We start from the raw sequence: 12,055 nt of genomic DNA, 5'->3' as shown, positions 1-12,055 counted from the left end.
GCTGGGGGGCGTCAGATGCCAGGGCTTCTGCTCTCTGAATGGAGGTGTGGGTTTGAATCCCACATCTTTCAACCAGTTTTGATACCGTTTCAGTTAGCAGTTTTCCTCAAATTCCAGACTTTTCCACCCTACACATTGTGCTGTTTATCAGTCTACTACTGTTGACTTTAAATACCCTCTGTAGGCATTATATTTCTTTGCAGCTGTTGACCATGTCACCTGGCACACAGCAGTCCTGAGAGAGGAGGGATTTAGTCTGTGATTGATTGCTGCTGCCTCGCCAAGCTCTCCAGAGCCCTGAACTGTGGAAGCCGCCCTGTTTCCCTCTGCTCACCCAAATCAACCAGCCATGGAATTTATATTACCAGATAGAGGGAGGATGGAGAGAAAGATGCAGTGAGAGGGAAGTAAAGATAAGTAAAGAAAGAAAGGAGAATGATAGAGGGAAGGACGATAGGGAGAGAGAAACAGAAAAAGAGAAACACAGGAAAAATATGCGAGCATTTCTGTAATCGTTTTTTAACCTAAATCCAGGGAAAGGTGATAGAGCTCCATGCTCTTTTCCAGCAACAGCCTGCTTCACATTCATACAGTTGCACACATTCACACTGGGAGCTGCCCAGTACAGCCACAGTCATGGCCAGTAATGCCTAGGGCACCTTGACAGTGTTTGTTGAGTGTTACTTATTCAATTTACCCTTGCACATTTTCCAATTCGGTCTGGGGATTTGAACCGGTGACCCTCCGGTCACTAGCCCACTTCTCTGACCTCTAGGTTACTGCTACCCCCCCTTAGGTTATTTTGTCTTGCACCATCCCTGCTGCCTCTCACTTGAACCCTCACCCTGCGAAGAACCGCAATATACAGACTCATACAGCGACCCAACTGTGAGACTAACAGACATCTGCGTTTAGTATAGCTTATTTTTGCGGAGAGAGAGCGCGAGGTGAAGGAAAGAAAGTGTGAGAGGCATCAGGCCAGCCCACGGCTCTGTAAGTATCCACTCAGCACTTTCTTTTCTAAACGCTGCTAGCTAGCTCCGGCATTGTCCTGCAGCATGCCATCATCACCCTATCTAATAGGGAAATTAAATGCCACTGTTTGGCTAAAGCCCTGTGGCAGCTGGAGGTGATTCTAATCCCAACCTTCTGGCTCTTTCAATCCTTGTCATCAGAGCAAATTACAGCCGCCAGAAGTGGGCTGTCTTAACTTCAGCTGGTTGACCCCATCCATCCATCCAGGCCAGCGCTGGTGCCTCACTCCGTTTACCCTCTACAACAAAACGGAGAACCGATGCATTTAGTCAGGGCATCTGTTGTGCAGTGATAAGCTGAACTTCCCTCTCCCTCTTTTTCTCCCCTTCTCCTTTGCTTTTAAAGAATGTATTTTTTTCTCCTAAGGATGCACATTTGCATATGAACATAAATCAAAGTGATTTCTTCAGGGGGGCTACGACTGTTTCATAAGAAAACTTGAAAATGATAAGCATTTATGTGCAGAGGCAGTGTAGCATGAGATGACGCCCAATAACAATGTCCTTTGTAATGCTGATGCTCGTGCTATAAGGCAAACCCTTTGGTTAGTCTTTTGTCCAGCATGTTGTTATGATTTGTTAGCGTTTGTATGCCTTTCAGTAATTGCTGTGTGTAATGCAATATCTAGTCAAGCGTGCAAAAAGGGGCTATTGTATGTCTCTGTCTAAATTAGATCAGTCATTGCTAATACATTTGGAAACCAATATGGGAGATAACCAAACAACCATGAGGTTATCTGGAATGGGCCTTTAACAGCCCAGTCCTTTATTCCAACAGACAGCCCAACCACATGGGTTAGATGGATTGGGTGAGTATAATGTACATTAAGTAACAGCAGTAGCATGCCAGTGCTATTAGAGAAATAATGTGAAATATAATGGGTTTGAAGGGCATTGCACCATTGTCTGCTTACAATATAGGGTAAAACACTTTTATTTAGCAATTAAGAATCAGATTTTGCTATGGAAGTGCAATGTACATTCACCACCTGCCGTAGTAACAGACATGGATACTAGTTCTATGAGACAAATACAGTCTGAAATGCTGTATGCTGAATTTTGAAGGCATTATACCATTGTTTGATTACACTTGAGAACAAAGTGTGGTGTGAAGCAGTGAAGTAGCAATCAAAAACCAGGAAAAAAATCCTAAAAATAGAAAGGCCTGTGCTTCTTGGTGGGGGTTTGACTGGAGTTCAGGGCTGTGGGAAGCGGGTGGGAGGGATAGAGGGCAGAGAGACCCTGCGGCTGTGGAGGAGGAGGGAGTTGGAATCAAACTCGCGGCCAGGAACGAATGGCACCGCCTGTGACATTACATGTATGACCTTTTCTACTTCTTTTTCTCCTACACCATGAATATCAGGTAACAATGACATGCAGGGCCTGCAGAGTGTCTTTGTGTGTGTGTGTGTATGTGTGTGTGTGTGTGTGTGTGTGTGTGTGTGTGTGTGTGTAGGTGTGTGTGTCTGTGTGTGTGTGTGCATGTGTGTGTGTGCATGTGTGTGCGTGCCCGCTGGCTAACGGCTCAGACTGATAGCATGTGGAGGGCTAACCTCCTGTCCCCCTGCTCAGTCCCACACCATACGGAGAAAGGTCATATCAAACAACACACACACACACACATACACACGCACATGCACACGCACGCACACACACACATGTACACACACACACGCGCGCACACACATGTACACATACACCTATTATGCAGCTCAAAGGGGGATGCAATCACCATAGCTATATCTGGCACTATGTAGAAAGTCAGGCATCAATAAAGCCCGTTAGAATACACACTTAAAAAAAGGTTCTTCAAGGGTTCTTTGGTTCACTTAATGGTTCTATATGGAACTGTAATGACTCAATAAACCCTCTGATTTGTTCAAATATAAAATAACATGAAAAATCAGCTACTGGTTTAGAGAATATCTTATCTTTTTAAATGTTTCTTTATCACCAGAAAGGTCCTATGTAGAACCATTTGAGCCTGGTGCTATAGAGAACCTAAAATGATTCTTTACAGCACCGTTACTGTTGTAGTACAAACCTAAAGAACCATTTTCTAGAACGATACAGAACCCTGTTTGTTACGAGTGTAGAAACAGATACAAAACTTGATAAAGGAGACAAAAGCCAGGAATTTCATATTAGGAGTACCGACCTGAAACACACACACACACACACACACACACACACACACACACACACACACACACACACACGACAAACAGATGGCAGTGTGTGAGGTTTATTCTATATTTATCCCACCATACTGGAACTACAGCCTCCCAAGACCACATCTACAGAGCTGAAGGGGAAAAGGAAGAACACAACAACTCCATTTTCTCCTCCTCCCCCTCCTCCACCATCCCCTGTTCCCACAATGAACCCTGCTCTCCTTGATGCTCAAGATTGCTGAGTAGTGTGTGTGTGTGTGTGTGTGTGTGCTGAGTGTGCCTTAGAAGTGCTTGACTGTTACTCTCTCTTTCTCCCTCTTATGTGTTTTGAGTGTTTGATTTAATATCTCACCTAATATCAGCTAGCAATGACGTGCGGGGCCTGCTGGAGTGTGTGTGCGTGTTTGCGTGTGTGTGTGTGTGTGTGTGTGTGTGTGTGTGTGTTCTCAGGCTGCTGAGGTCCATCAATAATGGATGCAGAGAGCAGAGGGGTTTGGTGGGGAGTGCTAAGAGCTTTTGACAGACAAAGGACCAGCGAGGACGGAGCTCGGCAAACAGATATTAGTGGAACCAGCAGGAGATGCACTGGCTCTGTTCACATGCACACAGTAATGCAGCTATTGCCAATATTCCATTTTAGACAATGTTATTAAGCTGTTTACATGATTCTGTAAAGTGACACCTCCCTTAATAATCTGGTTTACTTGTGTCATGTAGTTAATGTCTTTAAAATCACACTTAAAGAAATGTGATGAAGGGGTTTACATGTTGTGACTGGTCTCTATTAATGCCAGTAAAATCTCTGTACTCCACATATGTTACTGTGATACTCCCACTAAGAACATAATGGCACGAACATAATCAGAGTATGGTGTTTACATGGCCCCTGCCTTTCCCGCTTTATTATCTTAATCACATTACAGTCCCATTTTTTGCATTCATGTAAATGCGGTCACTGAACACAATGGAGACCTGATCTGCCAAGAGCAGGAATCCGTTTCCCTCGCAGCGCAATGCAGACGGAGTCTAAAGCTAACTTGCGAGGATATCATCTCCATGAGCCTAATCCTTCTCTTTTTCTTTTTTTTTCTTTTTATATCTCTCTCTCTCTTTCTGTGTGTGTGTGTGTATTAGACAGTGTTTATTTTCCCTTCCCATTATACAGCTTTTGGCTTCAAATTATGTTTTTTTCTTCTCTTTCTCATACAAATAGGTCCCAATTAAAGTGCTTTGGCTTTCATAACATGCTGTTTGAAGCTCTACCTCTTGATGGTTAAAACGGATCCCTATCTCTCTCGCTCTCTCCCTCTCTCCCTCTCTCTCTCTCTCGCTCTCTCTCCACACAGCAGGCTCTGATGGCTAATTAGCCACTCAAAAGAACCAGCAAAAAGAGACTCTTTATTCAGCTAATTTGAGTGTGTACATGGCGGATGTGTGTGTTTGTAAGAGTGAGAAGAGCATAATGACTTTTAACTGATGTGTGTGAATAGAAATTATGTGCCCGTGAGCGTGTGTACGATATCAAAATGAGCGCCGGTGGCAGTGAGTTGCCGCCTCCATGGCGGTGAGAGCATGATTATTACAGAGCGAATGTGTGTTTGGTGCTGTACGTGCTAACCCAACATGCAACAGCGCTCCTCTCTCTCACAGCCAGAGCCCAGGCCCGCTTATGGACGGCTGCCATTTTGGAGACGCCGGTCCCCCCCCCCCCACACTATACAGAGCTGCCCTCGGTACCAGAGTCAAAAGCAGCTATGAGCCAGAATGGAGTCTGCTGGTATAATGACCCATCTCGCCTTCCCTCTGGTTCCCATAACAATAAAGCCCTGAGCATTGCATAGCTCTGATGTGGCTATAATGGCTGCTGCATTGCGTACATCAGTGTTTTCACATTTATTTATTTATTCATTTTTTTCGAATTCACGTGTTAGTTCCTCAGGTAGATCCAAAAGTCTTAAATTTGAGGACTTAAAAAGCATTAAATGTCTTAAATACAGAGGATATAGGTTTTATTTTTTCACCATGCAGATTCGTACATAGCAGGGTTAGTACAATGTGCGCCCTCTCTGCTGTACTAAAAGCTATTGCAGTTCATGTCCTTTAACATTTAATTCCCTGCTTTTTCTTATTCTGTCCATTTATAGTCTCTGAACTTTCATTTGCTATGTTCAATTGGAAATTGGCTGGTTTTTGTCAGCTTTGTTTCTTGATTTTGGTTTTTAAATTGGTCTTAAACTCAATTCCAGGTAGCACTGAAATGTTTAATTTGACTTTCTGAAACCTGCAGGTTCCCTTCTCCTCCCCCACCCTGGTTAAAGGTGTATAAATCAGTTAGATTAGCTGCTGTAGTGTTTGTTTGGCTTTGATAGTTTTTTTCTCAATCAATTTTTTCATTCCAACCAAACGCTTCAGCATCTCATTCCACTGATTAACAGTGAAAACAACAGCTAGAAAAACAAAAGAGTGATGCAGAGGAGAGCGATGTGGTCTCTGTCTGGCTGTGAGCAGCAGACTGTCTGAGCCGATCACATCCAGACTGCAGGCAGCACAGTCTCCGCTCTGCTCTGATGCATCACTATCTTCATCTGCAATAGGACTGAACAGTGACTATCACTGGCTTTACATGCGGGGAGAATTCCCTCAACGAACCTGGTTTTGGGTCGATGCATGTAAACTCCATAACTAGAATAATCCAGGTAAGCCTTTACCCTGATAATGAGAAACCAGGTTAAGATGCCTGGTTAACTCGAGAAACAAGCAATCACAACCTCTGAATGTGCAATGTGACAGAGAAGCAGCAAAGAAACCTTACACAGAGCATCTTTAGAACAATGAGGAAAATAATGCATGTCAGAGAGAAATATTTTAAACCACATGACCACAAACAGGTTTGCCTTCGGGTTGCATCTGCACCCCAAAGTAATAAAGTAATCATTATTTATTACTTGAATTTGTTAATAAAGACCACAATAAGAGTAGGCAGTAAGAGTGAAAACAAGACTGCTGCTGTGAGAAATGCTTCAAAAATGCAATAAAACATTTTTGTTTTCTGAAACCGAGACAAATACTCATGATTAATAATTGTGAACATAGTATTTAACAAAATAATCAGCATTTTTTCCATAATCTTGCAGCTCTAATTAGAAGTAAGCGAGGAGGAGGGAGGGAGGGAGAGAGGAGGCATATCCTGTTAACTGGTTTATTCATGCCGACAGGGAGACTCAATCACAGGCTATCAAAGGTTCATGTAAACAGCTTAACCTGAATGAGACTGTAACCAGAGTGTGGACAATAGACTCTGGCATGGAGACACAGTCACTGTCTGCCTGCTAGGAAATCACTTACACACAGAGGCATGCATACAAACTCAAACAAATAAACACGACTTGCAGCAGACACACACACACACACACACACACAGACACAATCAGTCCCAAGCCCTTCCATCAAAACCTCGGGATTGCTGACATTTACAAAGAAGCCAATAAACCACAATGCTGCGGATAGTGTGGACGCGGTGGGTGTGTGAGTACCTGTGTGTTGCGGGGGGGCACGTGTACGCACCTGCTCTGCCTTAATTGAAAAAGCAGAGCGGTAACAGACGGTGAAGTGTGGCCTGTTGGGGTCTGGTTTCAAAAGAGCGGAGGAGGCACTCGATAAAGGAGGTTAATGGAGAAGAGACCTGGTGGGAAAGTCAGCCAACAACACTGGAATCCTGGAGACTTTGATCTGTTAGATCAATACACGGGCCGATATATGGGATATGTGCCAGTCAGTGTCGTCTGATATGATGGATATGATGCATTTTGTGTGATTACATATATATTGTAAAATTGATCAACACTACACTTAACTGTTTGTCTATGGGAAGCTTAACCTGAATTGATTATAATGAGACATTTTGATTGGAGTGGAAGAGCATGAAAAGAGAGACCGAGAGAAATGAAAGGGTAAGGAAGTTAGAGAAATATGCATGAATATGTGTTGTTATTATTACTATTATTGTTATTAGGGGTTTCAATGGAGAGTTTAAGTGTCCCATGATGGTCTAAATGCTGTTTCAGAGGCTTTTCCACTCTGACAAGAATAAAAATCTGGGGGAAACACTGAATACCTGTCATTTATTGGAATCTTTTGCCATGAAAGTCAAATTTATAAGATATATTATAAGATATTGAATATTGGTACAAATTACCAGCTATCAGCAGCTTCAGTCCCAAAATATCAGTATGGGCCTTCAAAATCACATGTCGGTCAAACCCTGGTCTAAAATAAGCCCACTACTGGAAGGAGAGCGAGAGACAGACCAGACAGTCCAGAGTTAGAGCTTAGCCAATTACCAAGGAGTGAGAGAACAAGAAAAAAAACCAAACAAAGATAACAAGAAAAGACAAGAAGGACAAGAGAGAGAGAGAGAATTAGACAGCCAGTGAGCAAGAGAATAGAGAAGAGGAGAGGATGAGAGATAGACGATAAGGATGGCCACTGAGGGAGAGACCATGGACAGAGAGAGAGAGAGAGAGAGAGAGAGAGAGAGAGAGAGAGAGAGAGAGAGAGAGAGAGAGAGAGAGAGCTTCATTGTGTCAGGGCTTCAAAACCTGAACAAAAGATACCTGCCTCTCAAATGTTCTATAATCAATGGGAAAAGCTTAAGCAAAACTTAATTAGTGGTTAATTCATGTTTTATTTCAACGTTTCACACGTTCTCTCTCCTTTCCACATGGTGTGAATGAGGCAAACCTTATTCTATCTTTAGTATAAGGACACAGAACTCAGAGGAGTGCACCTGCCATTTTAACGTGTAGAATTATAGTGTTATAGCCATGTTTTGTTAATATTAAGTCAAATGTTAATGACTATGGTATTTATCAACCAGAATCTGAAATGAGGAGATGTTGAATATGCCTTACGGTATGCAAATGTAACTTAAACCTGAGCTGTTAAGCCACTCACTACAATATATGTTAAAAAAACAGACACTTTGAGAAAAGCAGACAGAGGTAAACATCACTGCATGCAAAGCCTGCTCATTGCTTCCAATACAAACAGCAGTGAAAAGTTCAACATGGCATCCAGAAAGGGCAAGAAAATGAGGCGTTAGGGGGCGATCACACCGAGAAGCGTCGCCACCAAAACCATTGTTTTCCTGTGGTGCGCGCTCTTCTTTTGCAACGCGTGTCACGTTTTTCTGGTGGTTTTTCGGCGTGCATAAAAGTTACAATATTTTCAACTTTTCAGCGCAAGGCGTGGAGTCGCACCACTCGTCAGTGTCACACTTGGGCTAGGCAGCCAAACAAATCAAGCAGAAGGCGGGCTTTCCTTCCTCTTTTGATGCCGTTTGATGTGGTGGGAACGGTGGGACAGAGGAAAACACAGATGAAAAGCTGATATTAGCGGTCTTTAACCCGGTCGCTCCACAGGTGCACCAAGCTGTTTTGCCCGACACGGTCTGCCTAGGCGTTTTAGAAGCAGATGCGCCTGTAGCGACGCTTCTCGGTGTGATCGCTCCCTTAGACCTGAGAGGAAACTCTGTGCCTCAGTGTGCAGGATCTAACTCTCCTGGTGGACTTTAACTTCTGCCTTCACCTCATTAGCTCCAAGAAGGTGAGTATATCTAGGTTTACAGTAGGTGGGTTCATAGCAAGAGCCTCCTCAAATGCTTCCATGTCACTTTCACAGACAAAAATAAAATTACAAGCTCATTGGCAATCGAAAAATCACCTGCAAATGAGTTGAAACCAGACGTGCTTCTCCGGACGGGACGAGACTGATCAGACCACCGATTGATGTGCTGAGCATCAGCAAGCAATTGGGGCTGAAATGAATACATGCGGTCGAGGGTGGAAATCACTGACATAGTTGTTCCGGACAGGATAAAAATGAACAAATAGCTCAAGTAATAGTTATAATTACCCTAACAACCCTGGAGAAACTAATCTTTTCCACAGTTGTGGTCAGATGTACAAGGCATGGCACTGAAACATGAACGCATCCTGCTTCCTAACAGACAGCTGTGCTTTGACTGATGCCGGTGCTTTGTAGAAATGATTCACTGGGTTTCTGAATGGCCTGAGGATCATGAAATCAAATCAGCTCATAAAAGAAACATTAGAAAAACACAGGGAAAAAAACAAGGTTCTGTCATGGCAAGGGAGCAAAAATAAGAAAATGAGTAAAAGTTAAAAATGTAGCCTAATTAAAATAAAATATAAAAGAAAAAAGCTAAATTAATAAAAAGACAACATGTTTTATTCTGATGGAAAAAGAGAGCCTCTTTTTCATACGAAATGTGAAATCACAAAATACAAAATGTATCAGTTTTGAATCAAAAAGAGAAAGAGAGAAAGGCTGAAATGGCTTGAGGCACTAAGCTTTTAATGCTTATGTTGTGGCTCACCGTGGTTGGCAATAGCCCCCTGCCCTCGCACGCACACACACACACACACACACACACACACCCACCCACACACACACACACACACACACTGCATCACCTCCGACCCCCCAGCCTCAGCCAATGAAATTTTAATCAACAGCCTCTGATGGAGGGGAGCACTCAGACACTCCTGCTGTGTAATTGCTCTCTCTCTCTCTCTCTCTCTCTCTCTCTCTTCCTCTCTCTCTCTTTCTTTCTCTCTCTCTCTCTCTCTCTCTCCTTCCCATCTCTACAGCTGTGTCGACTCCCTGGCCTCCTTTCTACTCCTCTCTCTCTCCTCTCTATTCTCCATCTTTTCATGCCTTTGAGTTTCCCCCCTGCCCCCCTCCAACTCCGTCTACAAAACACCTCCTCCCTCCTCCTCTCTTCTCCTTTCTCATCCTTCATCATGTACATTTCACCTCCTTCCTCATTCACAAAGTACAGATCTCCTCCTGTTTCTCCTCCTCCTCCTCTTCCTCCTCCTCTCTTTCACTTCCTCGGACAAATTCTCTTACAGCAGAGCAATTAGCCAAAACACACTCAAACTCATCCTCACTCACACACACACATGCACACACACACCACACCATTTCCACTGACCAGGCTATTAAATACAAGGACATAAAATTAATGAATGACTTAATCACACAGGCATGCACGCGCACGCGCACACACACACACACAGCTCTTGCAGGAGACAAGGCAGGTATGGCCTTTTAATTTGTAGAATAATTTAATCCTGTTTAACCAGGCCTCTGGCTACTCTGTTAGTGTGTGTGTGTGTGTGTGTGTGTGTGTGTGTGTGTGTGAGAGAGAGAAAGAGAGAGAGACAGACCAAGCCATTTCATTAATTGGCTGAGAGGGAGGGACTGAAATCTGTGGCAGAAACATGGGACATCTATCCCTCTCTCTCTCTTGCACTTTCTGTTGATGAAGCAATTCTCTCTCTCCACCTCTCTCTCTCTCTTTCTTTCTCTCTCTCTGCAGGTCATTTGTCATGTCGGACGGCCTGTCCTCCGCCATGCGGCATTTGTCCAGGCTGGAAAAATGATGGGCTAGCTGTCCACACATCACAGCTACACAGTAGACACACACACACACACACACACACACACACACACCGCGAGAACATCATGATCATGAGGTACTGCAGATTATATATGACTCTTTCTTAATGGTAGGTAGTTTAATGCCACTTTAGTAAAAAAAAAGTTCTGTGACTGATTTTTGCCAATTCCTGCAATTTTACTGCAAAAATCATTGAAAGCTTTGCAAACTGAAACGCTATTATTGAGAAAACCCACTGCAAAATCAAACATTTTTGGTCACAATAATCACAAAAAAATTTGGCTAGATTATATGCCTATATATATTTTGGTAAATTATTATTTTCATCTGTGACTATAATAACTGAACTTATCTTATTATTGTTATTATAGTAATGATATACTTTTCAATTTTTTTCATTTTTTTCTATTTGCCATTCATTTTTTTTTTTTTGCCTCATTAAGTTTTATTGCCATGTCTCCATGTCTTTTCATACTTGCATTCATACATTTACACTAACATGTTCTTGTGTTGGAATTGTCGGTTGCGTTGTGTTTAATTCCCCTATTCACTCCATTCATATTTATATTCCATTATCTTTGCTGTGTCCTATCACTATTTTGCTGCTGTAACGACTCAATTCCCCACAGGGATCATTAAAGCTTCATCTTATCGTATTTTGGGAATAAAATGCTAAAATAAAACCGGAGCTGGAGATGCTCTTCCATGGTTCCCTTCTGATGTAGAAACGGTTTTTATCAGCCAAATTGGATTTGAGATACTCCATCAGTTAGTGGCCCTGAGTGGCTTTCTCTCTAGTACTTTGTTCAGTTCCATTCACTCCGGCGCTGGAGAGCCACTGACTGCGGTGAATTTTAAACATGACTGAATGTACCACTTGACTTTAGGAAAGCCATTGACTCCAAACGCATGTATTTAAACTGAACGTCCAGAGCGAGAGGTAAATAGACTCTCTTGTCAAGTGGGTTGATAAAAGCTTCATAGGGGCCTGGTTGAGAAAACCTGCCGTGTTCTGACAGAGGACGAATAGCAAGAACAATGATGATGTGATGAACTACCACTGTATCAATAATGGTTACTACTGATTCATCAATTGACACCAATACAGGTAGAGAGGGGGTTATATATAATACCAGAACATTAGGCTTGTACTGCAGCAGAACCCTTTATGTTGCTGTAAAGAGCCATTTAAGAATACATCAAATGCTCCAAATCAGCAGTACTGAAGGTAATTAAGAAGGTTCTTTAAGTCATCATGGTTCCATAAAGAACCACTGCCCTAACTAACAAACCCTTGCAGAACCCTTTCTTTCAACCGTTTTCTCTGAGTGTAAATGCATGGTGAGCAGGAGAGGAGTGCA

The sequence above is a fragment of the Centroberyx affinis genome, unplaced genomic scaffold (assembly GCF_046629955.1).
Source record: "Centroberyx affinis isolate AG114_WGS23_722 - 3 ecotype Tasmania unplaced genomic scaffold, CSIRO-AGI_Caff_v1 ptg001148l_1, whole genome shotgun sequence".
Classification (NCBI taxonomy): Eukaryota; Metazoa; Chordata; class Actinopteri; order Beryciformes; family Berycidae; genus Centroberyx; species Centroberyx affinis.
This window is presented reverse-complemented; position numbering follows the sequence as displayed.